General features: G+C 44.9%; 1 non-coding gene across 1 annotated transcript in view; it reads left to right on the forward strand.

The window, feature by feature from the left end:
• The first annotated feature begins 1,207 nt into the window (after positions 1-1,207).
• Positions 1,208-24,576, forward strand: part of LOC100439161 (uncharacterized) — a 96,217-nt gene continuing 72,848 nt past the window's right edge. Inside the window, exon 1 of the transcript XR_008514884.1 lies at positions 1,208-1,286. This is a non-coding gene — a transcript (uncharacterized LOC100439161). The remainder of the gene's footprint in view (positions 1,287-24,576) is intronic.

Raw genomic sequence — 24,576 nt, forward strand, 5'->3', positions numbered from 1 at the left:
TGGGATGGCAGGATAAAAATTAATTAGAGGCAGTTTGGAAGGGGCTTTGCAAGACAGCCTGAGGCTATGCTTCAGTCTGGTTGTTAGAAGCAATATCATCACTGCCTCCTTGCCCAGCAAACAGACCTGTGCTGGGGCGGCCGGGGGGAGCCACGGAACGTTCAACACAGACATCAGAGCCAAGACTTCCTCCCAGAGAGATTACTTACCACAAACCAGTGGATCTACCTGCTGACAACCTCAGAAATATGTCTTGTTTCATTTTCAGATTTTTAAGAGGGGTTGCATAGAAAGCCCACAGAATCCTGATGAAACAGCTCCTGCAGGAGGGGCTGTGCCTCTCCCACGCCTCTGAATATGACATCAGGCTGGGCAGAGCCACCAGGAAAGCAGGATCCTTTTCAGCCGTGGATTTGGTCCCATTTTTAGGGGGTAGCAAACTAAAAAGGATTTTTAATAAGTTAACACATTTCTCCTGACCAATGATTATTTCAAATTCAGGCAATTTACCAAAAAAAAAAAAAAAAAAAATCCGGTCGCTCTTCACTCTAGTCTCTATCCTTCTCCCTTTTATTCCTTCGCCCTGTAGTCCCTCATGTCCTCACTCTGCTCTCCCCCACACATAATCCTCCTCTACCTGAGACACTGGTTCAGTGAGTGACCTTGGAGTCTGATTAATTGGAAACTGGCTCCTTAAATCCGGATAAAACAGTTCAAAGCATGATATCAGCGCTGGCATTTCATCAGCCACAAGTAGCTTTTCCAGCTGTGTATCTCACCCTGGAAATGGAGGCAGAAAAGTGAACAGATGCCTGGGTCCCCTTCTTACGCACACCTTCACTGTCATGAAAGATCCTCTTCACTTATGTAAGAGTGTGTCTGCAGGCCAATGTAAAAATGTGAGCTAGTTCGTCCTTATAACATTTTCTGTGATGCAAGCAATCATTAAGGTCCCTGTTTTATGGCTGGAAAAACTGAAATTGTTCTTCTTTCCCATGTCCAGAAAAAGGCAGTCTATGTGTGAGCTCAAAGAAAACTTGGAAACTCCTAGTGCCTGTCCCCATTCTCTCTAAACTTAGCTGTGTCTTTTTTATTCCTATAATTGTTTCCTTGCGTCATAGTGGGGATGGGGGTGGGGGAAGCCAATGGGAACAATTACCAAAAGAAAAACAGCAACTTCTTCCCCCACACAGCCACTTCCAAAATGAATTCACCAGCAGTGTAATATGAAGTCGCACCATTGCACACGTCAGCAGCTTCCTGCTTCCAAAGGTGTGTTCCTTAAGGTAAGTCTTAGTCCCTTGGCCTCAGATAAGGAATGGTCAAGATGCTCACTCTATCTTATGAAGAAACAAAAAGACTTCTTCCTAGGGAGGGTCACCACTGACGCTGAGCACTTGGCTTCTTTCAAGAGTGGATGTGAGATGTTGGTGAGCCCATAACATCACCTCCATTTCTCAATTGTGTGTCTTTAGGCTTTTAGTTTTTAATTGTTTTTTAAATTTTTTTAGAGATGAGGGTCTCCCTATGTTGCCCAGGCTGGTCTTGAACTCCTGGGCTCAGGTGATTCTCCTGCCTCAGCCTCCTAAAGCACTAGGATTACAGGCATGAGCCACCATGCCTGCCCAGTCCTTACACTTTCACCATACAAACAAGGAGGAGTTCCCGGTACACGGAGACGCTCATACCTGGTTGGTGAGCTCAGGGGGAATGCCCAAGACAACTCCTTCCCCATTTGCTCCCTACCAAAGAGAGGTGAAAGGAGAGATGCCAGGGCTGCCCTCAGAAACCACATCCAGCCTAAAGTGGGCATCAAGGAACATGGCTGCAAAAAGCCAAATCCTCTCCACTCACTGCTTCCAAAACTAACCAGTCTGCCTCAAAATCAATCTTCCGCTTTATAAGCAGCCAGCATATTTAGAACCATGGAAATTAAAGACGGAAAAGACCTATTAAGTCTTCTAGATCATTCCCTAGGGCCCAGTGCCGGCTTGTTCCCTGTAGTACATTTGTTATTGCCATGTCAGGCCTAATTTCAAGTGTCTCAAGCAATGAACGTAAAAGAAGCAGAGACAGTGGTGTCTGCCCACCCCAGTGAACAATGATCATGTGATTAGAACTCTGCTAGCTGCTCACTGGCCTTTGGCATGCCCGGAAAGGGTTTGGAATCCCCGGGGTGTGGCCCAGCAGCTTCTAGAAGGTAGAGATGTTGGAGAATGTCTTCACCCTTTTATGTTAAGCAGGATAACATACTGCCTCTTAGAAATACCCAGACGTGGCCGGGTGCGGTGGCTCATGCCTGTAATCCCAGCACTTTGGGAGGCCGAACTGGGTGGATCACCAGGTCAAGAGATCGAGACCAGCCTGGCCAGTATGGTGAAATCCTGTCTTTACTAAAAATACAAAAAGTAGCCGGGCGTGGTAGCTCGCGCCTGTAATCCCAGCTACTTGGGAGGCTGAGGCAGGAGAATCGCTTGAACCCAGGAGGCAGAGGTTGTAGTGAGCCAAGACCGCGCCACTGCACTCCAGCCTGGGCAACAGAGCAAGACTCCGTCTCAAAAAAAAAAAAAAAGAAGGAAAGAAAAAAGAAAAAAAGAAATATCCAGACGCTAGCCTCCCTGTAAATAGCCATAGGGGAAAAAGTGAGAACCTAGGTGTTAGGTGTTTCAGGATTTGTTCTGAAACTAAACAAATCCTACCCCTGGGAATCTAACATTTTCTCTCTCAGGTTTTCTTCTGGTTTGGTCACCAGTCAACAAAGCCACCCTTCCAACCAGTAGCAAAACAGCAGAAATATTTTCAGAGATGCCAGGGCTTTATTCTACAACATGCAGGACCAAGTGATAGGAAAATAAGGGCAGGTGACTTCACAATAGTTTAGTCAGAGTTTTCTGAAAAAACTATTTCTCTCTTTATCCCTGTTCCCCCGCTAGAGAGGAAGCAAGTCAAATTCACCATCTCAGGTGAGAGTGTCTTCACAGGGAGGTGGACCGAAGCTCATCAGCTCGAGAGGACAAAGGGTTCCAAACAGAGTATTAGCAAGGTTCTTTCTCCTTCTCTGTTTTGAAATGGCTGCAAAAGTCCCTTTAGGGATCCCTTTTAAGGGCTAGGCCTGGTGACTCATGCCTGTAATCTCAGTGCTTTGGGAGGCCGAGGCTGGAGGATCACTGCAGCCCAGGAGTTTGAGGCTGCAGTGAGGTAAGACTGTGCCACTGCACTCTAGCCTGGGTGACAGAGCCAGACCCTGTCTCTTACAAGGAAAATAATAATAATAAAGATATCCCTGTTAAAAATTCCAAACCTGGCCAGGCACGGTGGTTCATGCCTGTAATCCCTGCACTTTGGGAGGCCAAGGCAGGCGGATCACAAGGTCAGGATATCAAGACGATCCTGGCTAACAGAGTGAAACCCCGTCTCTACTAAAAATACAAAAAATTAGCCAGGCATGGTGGCGGGCGCCTGTAGTCCCAGCTACTTGGGAGGCTAAGGCAGGAGAATGGCATGAACCTGGGAGGCGGAGCTTGCAGTGAGCCGAGATCACGCCATTGCACTCCAGCCTGGGCGACAGAGCGAGACTCCGTCTCAAAAAAAAAAAAAATTCCAAACCTGTGCATTATAAAGCCCAACTCTGTTATACAACGTGGGTGATGTGAAAAGGAGTGCTTGGTCCAATGTAGAAACCACGCCAACAGTTTCTCTACACCAAGCATCATGAAAATGTCACCACTTCACATGAACAGAGCCAGGATCACCCAAAGAGGGCAAATCGCTGTCATCCAAAGAGACTCGCCTGCTCCATTTCTGGTCTAGAGGATGAGACCCGTTTTCTTTACCAGATACTTTAAGCAAAACTGAACTTTGAAAAGCCTGAAGTTTGACTCACAGGCCAGCAGCACATTCACTTCTGAAATGCCCCCATCTGCCACAGGAGTCTCACCACCCTCCTTTTCTCTTTCCTCTAAAACATTATCTCATTTCAGCATCGCAGCTTTTTTAAGTTCAATGTCAATAGCTAGTTAGGAGAGGGCAGGGGGGTCAGGGATTAGGACTACAAACTGTCCTTGACGTTTCTCTGTAGGCTGATCTGCTGTTTGCATCAGCTCAATTTAAAAAAAAAAAAAAAAAAAAAAAAAAATCCCTCTTTACTATCTGAGAAAAGATCAGAACAGGAAAATGTCAGTTTGAGAGCTGACAGAATTCTGATAAGAATGAACTGGAAATAAGAGAAAGAAAGGAAGAAATGTTGTCACTCTAAGAAGTTGTTAATTTAATGTTTTTAGACAAATACATTTCCCATTGAGTGTGTGTGTGTGTGTGTGTATGTGAGACATACAACTTGTCCATCCCTCTGCCTCTTTTCCAAACCCTCTTCTTGAGAGAAAGCCTGTCTATTTTGACTTGATTTGATTTGATTTCCACAGTCTTTCCACAACCTTTCAAAGATCTGGAAGGGTCAACCTTTCTGGCCTGAAAGCTGTGAGCACATTCACTCCCACAGAATTTCTTCTAAGCCCTGAAATAGTTTCCCGTTTCAGTAGTATCTGTACATATTTTTAGAGTTAGAGAGATAATTTAAATTCTTAGGCTTAATTGAACCGACAGAATGGAGAATGGAGTGCTACAGATGGAAACATTTTCCAAGAGTGATGACCTCTGAGGTCAAATTTAATACCTACATAATAAAGGCTTGACGATAATATAATGGGCATTGTTTCTGTTGCCCTATTTTTTTTAACTTGTGTAGCAACTTTATCATTAGAAGAAACGGCTGGTGTTTTTAAATGCAGGATGGATGAAACATCGAAAGGTGACCCCCATTAAAAGATATGTTTTTCATGAAGAAAAGGCCAAGTTCTCTGATGCATAAAACTCTCAATAGGACTTAAGTGTTTTGAGTGAAAAAAAAAAAAAAAAACTTTTCCTGGAAACTAGGGAATTGCCTGGTATATCCACAAAGTGTTTCCTGAGTACCTAGTATATACTTAGCACACTACTGGCTATTTTATGTCATCTCAGTTCACCCTCTAATAACTCTACGAGGCAAATGCTATCGTCCATATTTTGCAGTTGAAGAGAGTGAGTGAGGCTGGGTGAGGGGGGTTCTATTCATGATCACACAGCCTAAGGTGTGACAGACCCAAGGTACACACCTGGTAGGGCAGCGGTCCCAAACCTTTTTGGCACCGGGGACCAGTTTCATGGAAGGCAGTTTTTCCACAGATGGTGACGGGCTATGGTTTCTGGGTTACTTAAGCATGTTCCATTTATTGTGCACTTTATTTCTATTATAATTATGTTGTAATATATAAGGAAGTAATTATACAACTTACTATCATGTAGAATCAGTGGGAGCCCTGAGCTTGTTTTCTTGCAACTAGATGGTCCCATGTGGGGGTGATGGGAGACAGTGACAGATCATCAGGCATTAGATTCTCACAGGGAGTGCGCAACCTAGATCCCTCCAATATGCAGTTCCCAAAAGGGTTTGCACTTCTATGAGAATCTAATGCCACTGCTGATCTGACAGGAGGCAGAGCTAAGGTGGTAATGAGAGGGATAGGGAGCAGCTGTAAACACAAACGAAGCTTCACTCGCTTGCGCATCACTTACCTCCTGCTGTGCAATCTGGCTCCTGACAGGCCATGGACCAGTACTGGTCCATGGCCCAGGGATTGGGGACCCCTGTGGCTGGGGATCTAGGGGGCCCATGTGTACAAGTCATGTCCTGTCCTTAATAATTTCATCTCGTGTCATTATTTACTTTGTCAAAATGCCCAAATTGTCCTGCATTCAGCTGTTTTTAATACGTTACAACAATTCATTAGAGTGATTCTTCAAATTTAACTGGGAGTCAGTCTTGCATTTTTATGTGCTAAAACTGACAACCCCAACCTTTGAGTCTCACTCTCTCAAATCCAGAGGTTTGCCCATTCCACACAAAAGGAATGGCTTTTGGGGGACACTTGCTTACTCCTTGATAAAGCAAACACTGTATATATTAAATTTGATCTATAGTAAAGAGTGTGGGCTCTTGATTCAGTTAGACTTGGGTTCTGCCCTTTGCTCTGCCACTTGCAAGCTGTGCAATGTTGGGCAAATGTCTCAACCTCCCTGAACCTCAGGTTGCCATTCAGTAAAATGAGGACAGGAATAATGCTTACCTCATATGGTTACATGGGGATTTAAAAAGAGAATGCATATAATAAGACAACCCACTTCCCGGCACATAGTAGGTGTTCAAGAAATATTAGCCATACCTATGCCCTCAACATCATTCTAATATGGCTCTTATAAACACAGCTCTGCTCAGGTCATCCCTTCTTTAAAACATTGACTGCCTATAAGAGATGGTACATGTAGTCCCAGCTACCGGGGAGGCTGAGGCAGGAGGATCACTTGAGCATAGGAAGTCAAGGCTGCAGTGAGCTATGATCATACCACTACACTCCAGCCTGGGTGAATGAGACCCTGTCTCAAAAAAAAAAAAAAGAGAGATGGTGCAAATTCCTTAACTTTGCACGCAATATCTGCTGTGCACTGACCCTGCCAATCTCACCAGCCTGGTTCCTACTTTGACACACAGGAGATAATCAATGAATGTTTCTCAGGATAACCTGTTGAATTTCAGGTCAAAATTGAAATTCACTCTGAATTTCATTAAGGGAACAATTATGTTTTCAGGTTTACGTTTGAAATTTTTTTTCTCCCAAATAGGGTTTCACTGACATTGAATCCTTGGGCCTCCTCATCCTTACAAATGGATTTCACTTTTAATTAAAGATGCCAGGCAATCGAGGATGTTCTAGGACCCTGCAAGCAAGAACCCCACACTGGGGTGGCCGGAATGCTAGGGAGAGTGTCCCTAGGAAGGCTTTTCCCAGGAAGAGTCGAGAATTTGACTCTCCACCTGCCCCACAGGCTCACGACCTGCCCTTCCCTCTGGCTGAGCTCGTTTGAAATAAATCCCCACTTGGGCAGTGGCAGAGTACCTCCTGGCTTAGAAGCAGCCAAGCCATAAACACAAAGAAGGAATTGTACTGGCTCATCCTCACCTCACTATTTTATTGTCTGTCTGGCATTTCCACTTCCACTGCCTTCTCTTGAAAACTGACAAAAATGTCTTCCATAAAACCCTCGTTGGTCTTCCAGGCTTGGATTCACATTGGCTGCAAAGGTCTACTATAGGTGGCTGCATTGCTGTCTCTTGATCACTCTGAAAGTAGAGGTGTGGGCCCCTGCCTGGACGCATCCATCACTGACCTGAGGAAACACTGGTGACATCACTGAGCCACGTGGCAAGCCCTAGCACCCCTGGAGGTGGGACAGGGTAGATGGTGAGGTCAGAAGGGAGGGTCTGGTCACAACCTGAAAGAGCCCATATACCTCTAGGAGAGAAAAGACGCAGTAGACCAAAAGCCTGAGGTGCTCAAAGCCAAGGACACAGACCAGGCCTCTTTAGAGACACATGGTCCGTATCCCTGAGGCCCTGCTCTTTATAGATTCATGCGCTGGCAAAAGTTCTAAATTGCTGCCAGTTTCACAACTGTTTTTAATTTAAAGGGCTCCAGGCCATGATATTCCAGGGCAAAGGGAGATTTTTTCAGCAAGCAGAGCATAAGAACGAGATCAGAGCGCCCCCACGGTTCGCAGGAGCCGACCTCACCTTCTCAGCTCCCGAAATCGTCATTAATTTCTCCCCATTTCCAAAACGCACTTCCGCTCACAGATAAGGACGCACTCTGGAAACCATTCAGAGGAGGCTCACAGAGGGCAGAGTAGTCAGGCGCAGCAGCTATAAACATAACTTCCTTTAGGAAAGAAATAATAAAGGACAGCGCAGAGTTTTCCCAAACGTAAGACAGCGTGTGAAGTCTGGGCTGTAGCCCCAACTATCTCCAGAGGCTGATGGAGAGAGATGGGTTCAGTGACAGCCCTGAACAAGGAGTTCACTCACTCAGACAGGGAACACTGGATGGATCCCTTCAGGGGGAAAACACAAAGAAACACCCACCTCACTTTACAGTAATCCAGTTGCAAAAGGACCAGAGAGCCAGCCAGGATCATTCTCCAGACATTTTATTATCCACTGCTGCCTTTTAAAAGGCAAAGGGTGAACGTCTCTCTTTTTTTATTTTTATTTTTTTTTTGCATTTTTATATATTTAGAAGGTACACATGCAGGCTTCCTACATGCATATATCACATAGTGATGAACTCTGGCTTTTAGTGTCCCCATCACCCAAATAGTGAACATTGTACCTAAGAGATAATTTTGTTTTGTTTTGTTTTAGACGGAGTCTTACTCTGTTGCCCAGGCTGGAGTGCAGTGGCACGATCTTGGCTCCCTGCAACCTCCGCTTCCTGGGTTCAAGCAATTCTCCTGTCTCAGCCTCCCGAGTAGTTGGGACTACAGGTGCCCACCAACCCACCCCGCTAAATTTTGTATTTTTAGTAGAGATGGGGTTTCACCATATTGGTCAGGCTGGTCTTGAACTCCTGACCTGAGGTGATCCACCCACCTCGGCCTTCCAAAGTGCTGGGATTACAGGTGTGAGCCACCACGCCCGGCCCCAAGAGGTAATTTTTCACCCCTCACTCCCCTCCTCCCCTCCCACCTTTTGCAGTCTCCAGTGTCTGTGATTCTAATCTGTATGTCCATGGGTACCCATTGTTTAGTTCTCACTTAGAAGTGAGAGCATGCAGTATTGGACTTTCTGGTTTTTAGCTATTTCAGTTAGGATAATGGCCTCTAGTTCTATTCATGTTGCTGCAAAAGACATGATTTCATTCTTCTGATGGCTGAATATTATTCCATGGTATATACACACATTTTCTTTATCCACTTCTTTGTTGGATAACACTTAAGTTGATTCCATGTCTTTGCTTTTGTGGATAGTGCTGTGATAAATACATGAATGCACATGTCTTTCTGATGTAACGATTTCTTTCCCTTTGGGTAGATACCCAGTAGTGGGATTGCTAGATCGGATGGTAGTTCTATTTTTAGTTATTTGAGAAATCTCCATACTGTTTTTTTGTTTTGTTTTGCGACAGAGTCTTGCTCTGCCGCCCAGGCTGGAATGTAGTGGCACGATCTCGGCTCACTGCAACCTCTGCCTCCCAGGTTCAAGCGATTCTTATGCCTCAGCCTCCCGAGTAGCTGGGATTACAGGCATGCGCCACCACACTCAGCTAAGTTTTCTGTTTTTAGTAGAGATGGGGTTTCACTGTGTTGGCCAGGGTGGTCTCGAACTCCCAACCTCAGGTGATCTGCCCGCCTTGGCCTCCCAAAGTGCTCGGATTACAGGCGTGAGCCACCGCGCCCGTCCCTCCATACTGTTTTAGAGGATGAGCTTCTGAATGCTCTAGTTGGGATTTTCTTCACCTGCGCTTCCTCCCAGCTCTGAGGAAAAGGTCAGAAGATTCTGAGCCTTGTCTAGCCTATTCTGCACCCTTGTATCATATGAAACAAGATGCCCTCCTCTGGAGGAACAATTAGAGAAAAGTAGTCCCACTCAGTAAACAAAACCCAAAGGACTGCCGGCTTGAATAACCAACTTCTCCTTGGTGTGAAGAAAAAGTTACCTGTCCCTCTCGGTGGATGCCACCCTGAGTCAGGCATGCATGGCAGATAGGCAGATAGAAAGTCAGCTGCTTTCAGCCCACAATTGCGCCTTCAGCTGGTGCCTTTACATAGTCCACAGAACGCCCAACCCCACACAGCAGCCCTAACGGGAACCGTATCTCCAACAGACTTGTTATTTCTTGACATTGCATAGATGATCATCTCCCACCTCCCAATCATTAAAGCCCATTTGTCCCAGAACACGTTTGCTAAGTTCTCTTTAAGTGATGATTGTATATGTACAGTCAAGGGCACAAGAAGAGGGGATAGAACTTGGGTTACAGGGGCAAAATTTAACCCCGAGACTACTCATGAATAATGGAGCCAGTGGTGACATTAAACAGCCTCTTGCGAGTTTCCCCCATTCATGAGGCATAAACCTATACTGCCCTTTATCAGGATACAGTGGTTTGGGGTGATGGTCCTACTCCCACAGGCAGAGCTGACAAGAAGAAATCCATGGAGCTCTAAAAACTAGCTGCAGCTGGCTGGGCATGGTGGCTCATGCCTGTAATCCCAGTACTTTGGGAGGCCAAGGCAGGTGGATCAGTAGGTCAGGACATGGAGACCATCGTGGCCAACATGGAGAAACCTTGTCTCTACTAAAAACAAAAATTAGCTGGGTGTGGTGGCATGTGCCTGTAATCCCAGCTACTCAGGAGGCTGAGGCAGGAGAATCGCTTGAACCAGGGAGTCGGTGGTTGCAGTGAGCGGAGATTATGCCACTGCACTCCAGCCTGGCGACAGAGCAAGACTCCATCTCAAAACAAAACAAAACAAAACAAACAAACAAGAAAACTAGCTGCAGCCTTGCTTCTAAAGCCCTGCCTAAACAAATTACTCCAAGACATTCCCAAAAGGTATTTCTCTTACTCAAGAAGAATGCCATTTAAAGAAGCACAATGGGCCAGGCGTGGTGGCTCACGCCTGTAATCCCAGCTCTTTGGGAGGCCGAGGCGGGTGGATCATTTGAGGCCATAAGTTTGAGACCAGCCTGACCAAAATGGTGAAACCCTGTCTCAACTAGAAACACAAAAATTAGCTGGGCGTGGTGGTGCACACCTGTAATCCCAGCTACTCAGGAGGCTGAGGCATAAGAATCGCTTGAACCTGGGAAGCGGAGGTTGCAGTGAGCTGAGATAGCACCACTGCACTCCAGCCTGGGCTATAGAGTGAGATTCTGTCTCAAAAAAAAAAAAAAAAAAAAAAAAAAAAAAAAGGAAGAAGCAGAATGACAGTAAGCATGTGATACACACTGAGGGACTAGGGTGGCAGAGCAGAGATTCATTTCCCCTGGGAACACCAACATGAGCACCCCAGAGAGGGTAAACACAGTGCATTGGCATAGAAAGCTGATTGGCTACACATGCAAGTCTTGAACCTCTGATGGGCGTGGCTTCATGCCCACTCACGTCACCTATATCCGCCTCCCTTCTATATTTGTAGCCTCAGCACCTCTGCTGGCAGGCAGGGTATACAGAGCAGCTTTCTGGGTCTTTCTAGTGAGTCTAGACCAAACTTCAGAGTAAAGGCAAAAAAATAATAATAAAATAAAGAGAAGAATGAAATAAGAGGATTCCTTGTGAATGGATATGAGCCCTGAATCTCTTCCCAACACGCCTTTAAATTTTCCCTACAAATATTTGGATCTGTGTACAGCAAGCCTGCGTTTCGTAGAGCAACTTGCTCTCTCAGTGACCCCTGGGTCCAAGAGTTGGCTGGAAAAAGGAACGACTGGCCAAAGCCTGGATGGATTCGGCTGGGCTCCGTCCCTGCAGGCTTTGTTCTTCAATCTGTTTATACAGTTTCCTGTAGGAGTCTGTAATTTTAATCAGTAAATATCTCCCTTGATTTATCACCTTCTATTGACATAGTGGTAATTCAAGCAGTGGAGCTAAAGCTGGGCCTGCTGTGTGTTTTTTCCCCTCATTGTGCCCGAGCTCTGTTTGATTTTTCTCAGTCCTCTTAGGTAATTGGACCGCCTCTGACACTCTCTGTATGACAAGGCTGTGGTCAGGGGTCAGTGGGTCCCCCTTCTGAAGGGCAAAATGCTCTAACCAATCACGGCGCAACCCCATCTCGAGTTTACTAAAAGCGGAGCAGACAAACCACAGACTGATAGGGCCCAGTGGATTTCATTTAAAAAGCAGAAATCCAAGATGCTTATAAAGGACACTGTTATTCATTCCCTCTAGCCCCAGAGACAACTTGGAGACTTAATCTCCTGATTTAGTATCTCTGAGTTGAGCAGGGAGACCCTCCTTCCCTAACCTTCTAGAGTTGCCAATTTCCACGTGAGCAGATTGAGCCCTCTACAAAAATGGGGTTGGATAAGGCCTGGTACTTAGTTCTACTATTTTTTTTTTTATTAATGCACTTATTTATTTGGTACTTGTGCTAGTAAATTTGTAACATTCTTTGGGCACTCAGCATCTTGATTTCAATATCACCTTTGACCAAAACTGTTCATGAGCTCCTTGATGGTCAAAGAAATGAAAACTTGATAGTCATGGAGGGGAGTGGAGTCAAAGCTGTCTTGAAAGGCCCAAGGTTCTGGGCTAAGCTACTTGTGTTAGTTGTAGGTGGCCCAGAAATAAAAGGAATGGTTTGATGTCAGAGGACAGGATCTAGATTCCCAAAAGATCTCAATGAAGTAAACAGTTGACTGAAACTTAAAATGGTAAAAATCAATGTATAGTGCTGAGCTTTGGTTCCAGAAATCAAATGCCAAGCCACCAAACAAGGGCAATCTGTGTAAACATAAATTTGGTGAGAATATATTAGAAGTCCAGGTATCCACAAGGTCAGTAGACACTAACTGTATGAGTTACGGCTGCCAAAAATACTAATAAAATCTTTGGTTGTGTTGGTGTGAGCATGGTTCCCTCCAACCATTATTTCACTCAATTTGACTTTCATTTACAATTTTCATCATTGTATCCCCTGTGGTGACTAAACAGTGCTTCATATCACAAAAGCTTATTTACATATCGTTGGGTGGGTGGGTGCATGGATGGATGGATGAATGGATAGATGGGAGGATGGAGGGACAGATAATGGGGAGGAACTGACTCGCTAGTCAACACATATCTAAAATATTATATTGCTTCTGCCATGCTTCTGTGCCTGTAATCCCAGCTATTTGGAAGGTTAAGGTGAGAGGATCACTTCAGGACAGAAGTTTGAGACCAGCCTGGGCAGCATAGTGAGACCTGGTCTCAACAAAAATAAAAATAAAATAAACTACTGTGTTGAATTTTCAATGCCATGTTTAAGGATGAACATGAATAAAGTGGAATTTATCAAGAGAAGAATGCCAGAGAGTGAAGGACTGGGGAATCATGCCATAGACAAATGAGTTGAAGAAACTGGCACATTTAATCCAAAAGAGGAAAATGGTGAAGGAGTCTTTGGGGGTAGGGGCACTGGGGAGAAGGAAAGAAATGTCATCTATGGTCAGGCGTGGTGGCTCATGCCTGTAATCCCAGCATTTTGGGAGGACGAGGCAGGCAGATCACTTGAGGTCAGGAGTTCGAGACTAGCCTGGTCAACATGGTCAAACCCCATCTCTACTAAAAATTCAAAAAAATAGATGGGTGTGGTGGCGGGTGCCTGTAATCCTAGCTACTCAGGAGGCTGAGGCAGGAAAATTGTTGGAACTGAGGAGGCAGAGGTTGCAGTGAACCAGGATCACACCACTGTACTCCAGAGTGAGACCGTGTCTAAAAAAAAAAAAGTCATCCACATTTAGAATTTTGAAGGATGGTATGTGGGAGAGGGATTAAACTAATTTACATTGCTTCAGAGGACAAAGCTAGAAGCACCTGGTGGAAGCTACAGTTAGGTAGATTTCAGCTCAGAATAAGGAAGCTAGAAGGATTCCCTGATGCCTGCAGGGAGGTAGCCTGCCCCGACTGATGGGTCTTTCTGTTTCTCACGTGAGGCTGACTGTCATAGCAGCCCCTGTTCGCAGCAGCTCTTTCCCTACCGCGCCTCCACAACTAATTGCCAGTGTCCCTTGCTCAATGCTTTATTTAACAGTGCTTTGCATTAAAATGAGCTCATATGTCTGTCTCCTCCACTAAGCTATAAATTCCTTGAGAACAAGGCCTATCCGTTTCCTACTCTTTATATGTAGTAGAAACACAATCAACATTTACTTTATTTGTTCAGTTAAATAAAATTGGCTGCCTCTTCTATTCAAGTCCACTACCCAAAAAAAGTGCATTTGGTCTAGTCTGAGATCTGTGGAAACACAGAAACTCCTGAATGGTAATATAACCATATTGGCTGTATGCCAGTGTTCTGTGTATTTTGGGAAAGATCACATCTGTGAATCCGTTCTTCCCATCTTTAAAGTAGGGATACCTATATTCTTGAGGCTTACAATGCTGTGCACATAATGTTTCATATGCTTTCAAAGAAAAAGAATCTCTAAATGTTAAGGTGCCATTATGATGATATATGTCACATTAAAGAAACATTTTCTCCTTCCCCTTTAACATTAGTATTGTCTTTTGTTTCCCAAGTTTTCACTATAAAATTCTAGCAAGTTCATTTCCAAAAACCCCATTTATCTGCTACCCATTCAAACATCTGCAAAGCACTGTAGACTCTTTTGCATAGAATGGAAGATATTTTTATTTTCCCTCCAACCATTATCTCACTCAATTTGAATTTGACTTGGGTATTTGGTTGGTTGGTTGGTTGGCTGATTGGGTGGTTGGTTTTCAGACGGAGTCTTGCTCTGTTGCCCAGGCGGGAGTGCAGATATTAATTTTAGGAATTAATCGTTATTTGGGCTTTTTCTAATAACTCACGTCATTGAGTATTTTGGTCTGAGGGATATACAAATGTCACCTTCAAGTCATATTAATTGGACAAAGTGCCTCCAATGTGCTGATGAAATCAACTTGCTTCCATGACTTAGTCATGCTGATGCTGCAAATCTAGGTGGGGCCGAAGATGAAATGATGAAGGCACTTTCCTTTATGCTTATTCTGTGGATGAAAAAAATTGCTCTGATGCAAGCCTTGTGCTTGTTCTCATTATTACATCATTGCATTCCCAGCATATTAGATGGCAGGATAGGGCTGGACCAGCACATCAAGAAGAAGACTTTTCTCCACTCTTAGCTCTTGTCTAGCCTACAATTTATCACACTGCCACGTTCCTTCCCAAAGGTGGCAGCATTCTGGAGAATGGTAAAGGGAAATGATTTCCAGAGAAGTAATTAGCAAAGTGCATGGAGGCTTAAGGAAAAAAAAAAAAAAAAAGGAGAAGAAGAAGAAGGCTATCAATCAATAAATAATAAAAAATTCAGCCGAGGGCATTTTCCATCTTGGTGTTCTTGGCTAAGAGAGCAAGAAAGAGAGATGCATGAGGACGGGTCAGGTTACTCCTCCTTAGCTCACGTTACACAGCTTCAATATAATACAGTGAACTCACATAAAGGGAGGTGATAAAGAACAAAAATGGGAACTATGCTTTCACCTGCACTTGACTTCCTATCATCACTTGAGACTTTCAGGTAGCACTGTAAGATACCTGATCTTGGATATTTATGGAGTAATTGCATTGACATTGATCTCTTAATGGTAGTTGATGAGTTAATTCATCCCCAAACCCTTCTGACTTGGCAGATGAGGAGTCATTAGTCATTGAACTTATTCTGGGCATTACATATTCTATTATTTATCATTTACATATAAATGAAAGTGTGAGCCTCCTAGAGTGATGGGACGGTGCTAGATGGTTTAGAGGTTTTTCCATTGCCAAGAGACCAGAGAGTCAATAATGCCAAAGGATGAGAGAATAAGTAAATACAGGATTTGGAGAGAAGAATTGGCATAGCCGACGAGGTGGGTTGGGGATGGCTCTGGTATTAGAAGAAGAAAGGTAAGGAGTTATATTCATTCATTTATGCATTCATTCCACAAATATTCCTTGTGCTAGATAAGATTATTAGAAGTAGCCCTGCCCCCCAAGTAAACAAATCATTTGTCATCCCAAGTTGGAAGAAGTGCTTTGAAGGAAACAGACAGGGTGTTGTAGGAGAAAATAATGGGAATGGGGGTTCAAGGGTTGGGAATGTATTTGAATAGACTGGTTAGAGAAGATCTCTAAAGAGTTAACATGTAAACTTGAACCCAAAGGATAAAAAAGAGCCAGCCATATAAAGGGGAAATGATAAGTGACAGAGGCTTTTGTGAGGCCTTGAAGCAGGAAAAGTCCTTGGCAAATTCAAAGAAGTAAACTGTTAATGGCACTTCCCTTTATCGAGCACCTATCACGGCCAGACCCTGGTCTAGATGCTTTGTGTGTGTTAATGCATTTACTCCTCCCAGCCCTCTGAGCAGGCGTTGTTACATCCCCACTCTACTGGTGATGAAAATGAGGCTAGTGTGGCTGGAACATAAAGGGAGAAGGGGAGATGGCTCAAGACCAAGTTGGAGAAGCAGAAGCAGGCAGGGGCCACCAGTGGTTTTTTTTTTTTTTTTTTTTTTGGAGACATAGTCTCTCTCTGTTGCCTAGGCTAGAGTGTAGTGGTGCAATCTCAGCTCACTGCAGCCTCCGCCTCCTGGGTTCAAGTGATTCTCCTGCCTCAGCCTCCCGAGTAGCTGGGATTACAGGCACGAGCCACCATGCCCAGCTAATTTTTTTATTTTTAGTAGAGACGGAGTTTCACCACGTTGGCCAGGCTGGTCTCGAACTCCTGACCTCAAGTAATCCGCCTGCCTCAGCCTTCCAAAGTGCTGGAATTAGAGGTGTAAGCCACCACGCCAGGCCAACTGGGGTTTTTGGCAGGGAAATGGGCTTAATCCGATTTGGGTATTTGGTTGGTTGGTTGGTTGGTTTTGAGAGGGGGTCTTGCTCTGTCACCTAGGCTGGAGTGCAGTGGCGCTATCTCGGTTCACTGCAGCCTCCACCTCCCAGGTTCAAGCAATTCTCCTGCCTTCTGAGTAGCTGGGATTACAGGCATGTGCCACCCTGCCTGGCTAATTTTTTTTTGTATTTTTAGTAGAGACGGGGTTTTGCCATGTTGCCCAGGCTGGTCTTGAACTCCTGACCTCAAGCGATCCACCCACCTCGGCCTCCCAAAATGCTAGGATTATAGGCATAAGGCACTGTGCTCGGCCCTGATTTGGGTTTTTAAAGGATCCCTCTGGGCTGCTCATTGATGAGCGGACTGCAATGGGGCAGGAGAAGAAGTGCGGGGACCATTTAGAAGGCATTACAGGTTTCCAGCAAGACATGTGACTGGGCCAGGAGGGTTACAGTGGAGGAGATGACAGGAAATGGTGGGTTGGAGGCAGGTTTTGGCTCCATGGAGATTTGAGAGGCAGCCCAAGCAGTGAGGATGCAAAAAGAAAACACATGAACTCAAACCTAATACCAGCCCCCTTCTACCACTAAAGAGAGGGAAGAGAGAGAGTCGCGGAATAGATTCCTTGAAATTGGAAGAGTTTCAGGCATCTGACCAGGATCCTGCCTCGCTGTCAATATACAACTTAAATACCCATTGCCTGCATGTTGCGGTTTGGCAGCCCTTATTCCTCCTTTTGTTGTTGTTGCTGTTGTTGTTGTTGTTTTGTGTGAACACACACACCACCCATTCCTGATCCACTGAGGCCTGAGAAGGCATCAGCAAGTGGGGTTTCCTCCTGTGACCAGGAAGGTCTCCATGCAGAGAAGAGAGATCTGCTACCCAGAAACTGAAGTTAAGGAAAAAAGGTGGCTGGCCTGGGGGAAACACATCCAGTGTACCTCAAGCTGATCATTAACTCTGCCCAAAGCCTTGAGGACACTCACACACTTGGGAATTTTGGGAGCCCGGAAACTAACTGCAAAGTTTATTTTCAGTACAAGGCCCAGAGAAGGAAGCAAAAGATAAACAGGGACCGAATGTTTTAATTATTTTACATGGTTCCACCCCAACACCATTCCCTAAATCTTAAAGGAATGAAGGTCCGAAGGGGTTTATGGGAGAGCGTTTTATTCCTTCCCCTTTCTGCCATACAGGCTTGCAACTGCCCTGCGCCCCCACTTCTACAGCGTTCCCTTCATGGGAATGGCTGGGTATATCCGTGGCTATCTTGTGACTTTGGCCAAACCTGGGTGTCGGAGCCTGGTGAGTTTCCTGGGCGGTTGTGGTCGTTTCAGAACAGTAGCCACGTGGGATGCGCTCCAGGGACCGCCTCTGAGTTGCGTGGATACAGTTCTTCATCTGGGTTTTATAGGCAACAGGGGTCCTGACCTTGGAGTGCAAGAGAGCGGAGCGTTGTTAGTAAACCGTCCGGGGAAGACTTTAAGGAAAACGAATGAGGTGGAGAAAAGGGAAACTGGGAAGGGCCAAAGGAATCCAGATCCTTCATCACGTTCAGGCACAAGCAGACTCCCTGGGTGTGGCCTTCGGACTCGCAAAATCGACTCCAGATATCTTGGGGAGAGCGAGAAGAGAGGACAAATATGCCGGGGCGGGAGGGGCGGGGGGAAAATACCTGCTAATGCAATTAACTAACTGCAAGTGGGAACGACAAGCCGTCGCCCACGGAAGATCTCAGAAAACACAGCTCGAAAAAGTACAAAAGTCCTTCAGTGTGAGGTAATGAGGCGCATCTACTTATATTTAAGAAAGAAACAGCAAGAACTGCTTTAAAATCCTCCTCTCAGTCTCCCTCTCAAACCAGTACGGATCCCAAACCCAGAGACATTGTTGCTTCAGAGAAAGTGAGGAATTGAAGAGTGCATCACAGGAAACAAGGTTATTTTCCCAGAACTGAGAAAAACTATCACACAAGCCCTTCCCTGCCTGTTCTCTTTTCCCCTCCCCAAAAAAAAAAAAAAAAAAAAAAAAAAAAAAAAAAAAAAAAAAAAGTCCCATCAGGAAACAGCAGGGGGACAAAGAAAGAAAGAAAAAAAAAAACCGCAGGCAGCCCCACCATGAGAAATCAAGGCAGTCGAAATGACATTTGACACCGCCAGGCCACAGCTGAAGAACAAGGGAAAAGTTTTAGGGCGACTGTCAATGACCCATGGTCCTTCACTCCTAACCTTGCTCCTAGCATATGTTTCTCATTTCCTTGCTTATAGCTGGTCCAAGCTAATGATATGTGTTTTGGCCGGGATCCCGTGCTTGGCATACAGCCGGTCTTGTTCTCATTGTCCGGGCTACTTACAGAAACCTCTTTCTCTGTCTCTTTCTCTCTCTCAAAAAACCGGCTTTAAAGAACAGTAAATATGCAAAACAGCCCCCACGCTCTATAGAGCTACCATCTTGAACACAGCCTACGCCATCCTCACACACCCCATCAATAAAGGCCTGAAGAGACTGCCCACAGGAGAGGGGTAAGTTCAACACAAAAGCAGTGGAAATTCAAACAAATTGGCCCATTAGAGTCTCACACGGCTATAAATACAGCTCGGCTGGGGCTATTTTGAGGGACGGTGGCATGGGAAAGTTCGGCCTGGAATCTTGAGTCTGTCAAAGGAGACAGATCTCTCCCAAGACATGGGAAGAACACGAAGCGCCTGGCGGGCAGGAGGAAGGAGGGCGTCGGAGCTGGTCAGTTTCAGGGCCAGGTTACAAGTGGATGGCAGAGACAAGGCCGGGCCTCGCCCCTGCACTCCGGGGCTGCCGGACTTGCTGTTGGAGGCTTGGGCTCGGGTGTCACTCAGAGTGTCCATAACCTCTAAAAAGGCCGAACATGCCCTTTTCCTCCTCAGGGGTCAATGGACCATTTCACTCTTCCTGAAGGACCCGGCAGGCGAGTGGAGGAGGGGTGGGAAACGGAGTGGCTGGCGAGTCTGGGCAGGACCCGGTCTGCAGTCAGCATCTCTGGGGGACCCAGAAGGGAATTTTTTCCCATGTTTTTATTGATAACGTAATCATTGTGCATATTGATGGGGTAGGTGTGATATTTTGATATAATGTGTAATGATCAAATTAGGGTATTTAGGGTAACCATCATCTCAAGCATTTAGTATTTCTTTGTGTTGGGAACAGTTGAGGAGGGCATTTTTGCCCATTCAACCCCAAAGGTTGACACCGGGTACGTGTATGTTACGAAATCAGGGGCACAGTAGCATGGATTTGAGGAAATGGGTCCCATAAACAAGAGTTAGTAAAATATGTAGGCAGAGAATATATATGCAGATGTCGAGAACTGCTTAACATTCCCCCTCAGGGTGTGTCAACAGATGGCAATTAACTGCTAACAGTTAGGAATCAGTAAACACAGAATACACAGATGCTTATGCGTCGTGTACCTGCCTGCGCTGCAGGAACACAGATTCCCCTTTGCGGCTGTGAAATTGCAAGGAACGTCTGGGGTCACTCTGCCCCCCCACCGCCCCCCCCATTTTCTGTTCAGAAGGCACACCCAGGACAACTGTGGATTTACACATTCACTGAATAAGTCTGAGCATTCACTGTAGACCAAGCAGTATCCAAGGCACAAGAGTCACACAGACAGAACTCCTTCTGCCTGAGGCTTTCAGCCCAGTGGATGCATTTGATCGGTGCCCGACCCTACAGTTTCCTTGAAGATACCTCCTCATTTCCCCGGAACAGCCCAGTTTATATCTGTTATCCCAGAGTAATTATTATTAGCACTTCTTTTCACTCTCAAAAGCGTCCCAGTTTGGATGATAAATTATATGGCTACTCTATCTGGAGTCCTTTTTTAAAAAGGGCTTTTTTGGGGCGATGAAATCTAATACACAGAGAAAAAAAGTGCAAAAATATAGCATCCTCTATTTGAGAGGCTCTTTGGAACTTGCTGAAGTCAAGAGAGGGTTCCCAAATGATGGAGAAAATGGCTTTAGCAGATTAAATTTTAATTAGTTCATAACAGGTTCCACCGCATTCTGGACTTGAATCCCTGCCGCACGCTGTCGCAGGTTCTGTAGTCCCAGACATTGTAGGCTCTGGATTTTCCATGGTGCGTCAGAAAATTAAAACTGACTGCCCTCTTCCACCAAGCCTGGGGACAGCTGGGGCACATGAGGGCACTTGTCCCCATACAGCCTGGAGGGGAAGAGCTAATTCAGGTTTCCATGACAACACTCTTTCCTGAAAATCTCTGACGGACACTTCCTGGGGAGACAGGAAGTACAGACAGGAAGATCCCGAGGTCATTCTTTTCCTTTGTCCAGCTTTTCCCACCTCCCAGACTCTGATGATCTGACCTTTCCTAGCTCAGCATATCTTCTGCCAGACCCATCAGCAAAGCTGTCCTGGGGGCAAAAAGCAAGCAACTGTTTCTGTCCACTTCTTCCCAGCTGGCCGGTGAACACCCAAAACATTTCAACAATAACCTGCATAAAGTAACTAGTGAGGGCCGGGCATGGTGGCTCACTCCTGTAATCCCAGCACTTTGAGAGGCCGAGGCAGGCGGATCACCTGAGGTCAAGAGTTCGAGACCAGCCTAGCCAGCATGTTGAAACCCTGTCTCCACCAAAATAAACAAATTAGCTGGGTCTGGTGACATGTAACTGTAGTCCCAGCTACTCAGGAGGCTGAGGCATGAGAATCGTTTGAACCTGGGAGGTGGAGGTTGCAGTGAGCCGAGATCATGCCACTGCACTCTAACCTGGGTGACAAAGTGGAACTATGTCTCAAAAAAAAAAAAAAAAAAAAAAAAAAAAAAAAAAACTACTGACAGGAAGATGCTTCAAAAAGTTACACAGCTGATTCCAAAGTAAATGAACAATTTATGGACTGTCTGCACTTTTGCAGTTAACATCAGGACATTAATAATCATCCCACAAGTGTTACTGAGTGCCTACCACATGCCAGGCACTGTGCTGGAGATTGGGTATTGAGTATTGAACAGAATGGATATGGCCCCTGCCTCCATGGAGCTTACAGTGTCCTAAGGGAGACAGATATTCAATAGATAATCATACAATAAATATGCAACTACCAATTGTAATAAATGCAGCAAAGGAAAAGTGCAGAGTAGGAGAGAACCTACAACGGGGTACCTAATTTACAAATTGGGTGGGTCAGAGAAAGCCCCCCTCATGAAAAAGCAGTTTTGATCTAAGACCTGAAGGATGACTAGAGGTAGGCAAAGAATGTCTGTCATCCATTAATATGAAGAATCCATGCTTCCGCACCATACTGGGCATAACCTTGATACTTTACTGAAATATTTCACTTCTATGCCAAAAGAAGATTTCCATCACTAGTTACTTTTTTTTTTTCTTTTTTGAGACATCGTCTCACTCTGTCGCCCAGGCTGGAGTGCAGTGGCGCGATCTTGGCTCACTGCAACCTCTGCCTCCCAGGTTCAAGTGATTCTCCTGACTCAGCCTCCTGAGTAGCTGGGATTACAGGCACATGCCACCACACCCAGCTAATTTTTTGAATTTTAGTAGAGATGTGGTTTCACCATGTTGCCCAGATATTGCCCAGAAGTGAAAGTCATACCGTGAGGTCATACCGTCAGGTATGACTTTCAGGCCTACATATTTACAACCTGCATTAAAAATAATACAAGAGATTCATAATACCAGCATTCTAGATGGTTGGTTAGCTCTGCTTGAAATGTAGGAAAAGTTCAGAGCGTGCCCTTCGTCTATTTCAGCAAATCTCTCATATCTGAATCCCCACCACCTAGCATGACTCAAAGCATTGTTACCATGTAATCGTTTTATGTATTAGGCGCTCAATATGCATTGAATAAATGAAGGTGTCAATGAACAAATAAGTGAACTTTAGTAGGTGTCTTCTATGGACCAGGCATGTGCCGGGTACCCTCACAAATATCCTCCAATTTCAACACCCTAACCTTATTGCACCTTTCTCAAAGATAGGATTCTAATGTGCTGAACCAAACAATAGTTCTAAAAATAATTCTGAAATATAAGCTGAATGAAGTTTGGAGGCACAGATAAGGGAGAAAATGCATTTTCAGAAGCATTTTGAAATAGCAAGGGAAGATGGCAGTCAGCAAAACGAAAGGGTGCCATGCTCTCAAGGGTCATAGATGTGGACAAGGAGGGGACTTGAAAGGGAGCAGAGGTGTAAAGCGGAGTAGACGGTCGGTATTGCTGAAACCCAGAGGGCAGCTGGAGATCCTGAGACGGTGCACGGAATGTTTTGTGGATGGAGATGATACATTTGTATCCTGTTGCCCTTGGAACAAGTGCTGAATACATTCCCAACGGTCTGGGGGCAGAATGGAGGAATTGCGGGGAGGGACAGTGTGGGTTTGGAGAGAATGGAGAGAAGAGAATTTGGGCTCAGTAGAACATTTAGGGGCAGAGAAGCTTCCAAAACAGTAATGCTGGACCAGGTACAGTGGCTCACACCTACAATCCCAGCACTGTGGGAGGCTGGGGTAGGAGAATTGCTTGAGGCCAGGAGTTCAAAACCAGCCTGGGCAAGACAGCAAATCCGCATTTCTACAACAAAACAAGTTTTAACTTAGCCAGGCACTCCTGTAGTCCTAGCTACTCTGGATGCTGAGGCAGGAGAATCTCTTGAGTCCAGGAGTTCAAGTCTGCAGTGAACTATGATCACACCACTGCACTCCAGCGTGGATGACAGAGTGAGACTTTGTCTCGAAAGAAAGAAAGAAAGAAAACAAAAGAAACTATAATGTTAAAAGGCTGGCATTTATGGGGCAGGTGATAATAGAGAAGACTTTTGAAGCAAAAGTAATGAAAAGAACTATGAATTCAGAAGTAGCTCTACATCTCACTAGTATAAGAAAGAGCATTAGAAAAGGAAGGAAAATAAGCAGATGATTTTATGTTGTAAGAGGTTCTTCTAGAGCTAAAAGGAGCCGGTCTTACCGTGAACAATTTAGACAAAAGAACATCTAAACAGAGGTAGAAATTTATTTCAGCAAAGATGCCAGTGGGAAGCATCGGGTCGTTTTAGGATTGGAAATCTCTTCATTTTAAAACCATTCACATTAGACTGGGGATGAATGGGAAACAGAAGTGTCTAAAAAGGTTCAAGGGGGTAGGAAAAAATCCGAAGGCAAAAATTGTTGCCCCTGGTAGGGACCTCTAATATTCAAGAGAATTTTCTGTAGAAAAGGATGTTGGTTTGAAGTTGCTGTTCTTCTCTTGAATCTCTGCAGTTCCCTGAGCTGGTGACAAGTTCCATAATTGTTCTAGCTTTATTGTTTTTTTCTCCAGAAAGCTATTTGTGAAAGAGCCATAAAATTGTCTTACCCAACGTTCTCAGTTTCAAGAAATATGATACACAGCAGATCGGAAGAAATTATTTTTTTCTATTTCACAGCATCTTGGCACAAGTTCAGCACTGAAACGGTTAAAATATCAGCACATTTCACTAGTCTTGGGTTACTCATAAACATTCAGCAAAGCAATTTCACTCAATCGCACATATTAACCGCTTAAGTTCTTCTCTCTGAGGATGTGGACTGTTATTTTATGCCAAAAGTCCTGTAATTAAGTTTGACATAAGCGCATGGATTAAATGTGTGGCTGGGAGGGAGGGGGGCTGGTCCAGAATGGAAGAGTTTCTCCCCTTGCCTTCTTGCCATATGGAAACTGTAACCAAATAATGTGCAAAAAATTTTAAGAGAATTTCCAATCCTATTACTCAGCGTTGTTTATCAGGTAAATCTCAAGGCCAATACAGTTACAAAGCCAGTTTTTCTTTTCCCCAATTTTGCAGTAAGTACAACAACAAAACATTAACCATCCAACAGCCGAGGAACCTCAGATTATCATCTTTGCAGGGCAGAGAACAGAACAGCTATTAGAAACTCTTCCGATAGGCAAGGGACTGTGGCTATAGTTTGGAGCTAATTTATCAAACTGATCTCATTCAGGGAACTCATGAGGAGGATGCTGTTTGTTGTGTTGTGTTGTGTTGTGTTGTCAATGACATTAAGGAATGCAACATTCTGATGCACTTTGTTCAGATGGCACTTTTATCTCATCAAGATTTTCCCTGTCTGGAAG

This window comes from Pongo abelii, chromosome 18 (genome assembly GCF_028885655.2).
Source record: "Pongo abelii isolate AG06213 chromosome 18, NHGRI_mPonAbe1-v2.0_pri, whole genome shotgun sequence".
NCBI classification, from domain to species: domain Eukaryota; kingdom Metazoa; phylum Chordata; class Mammalia; order Primates; family Hominidae; genus Pongo; species Pongo abelii.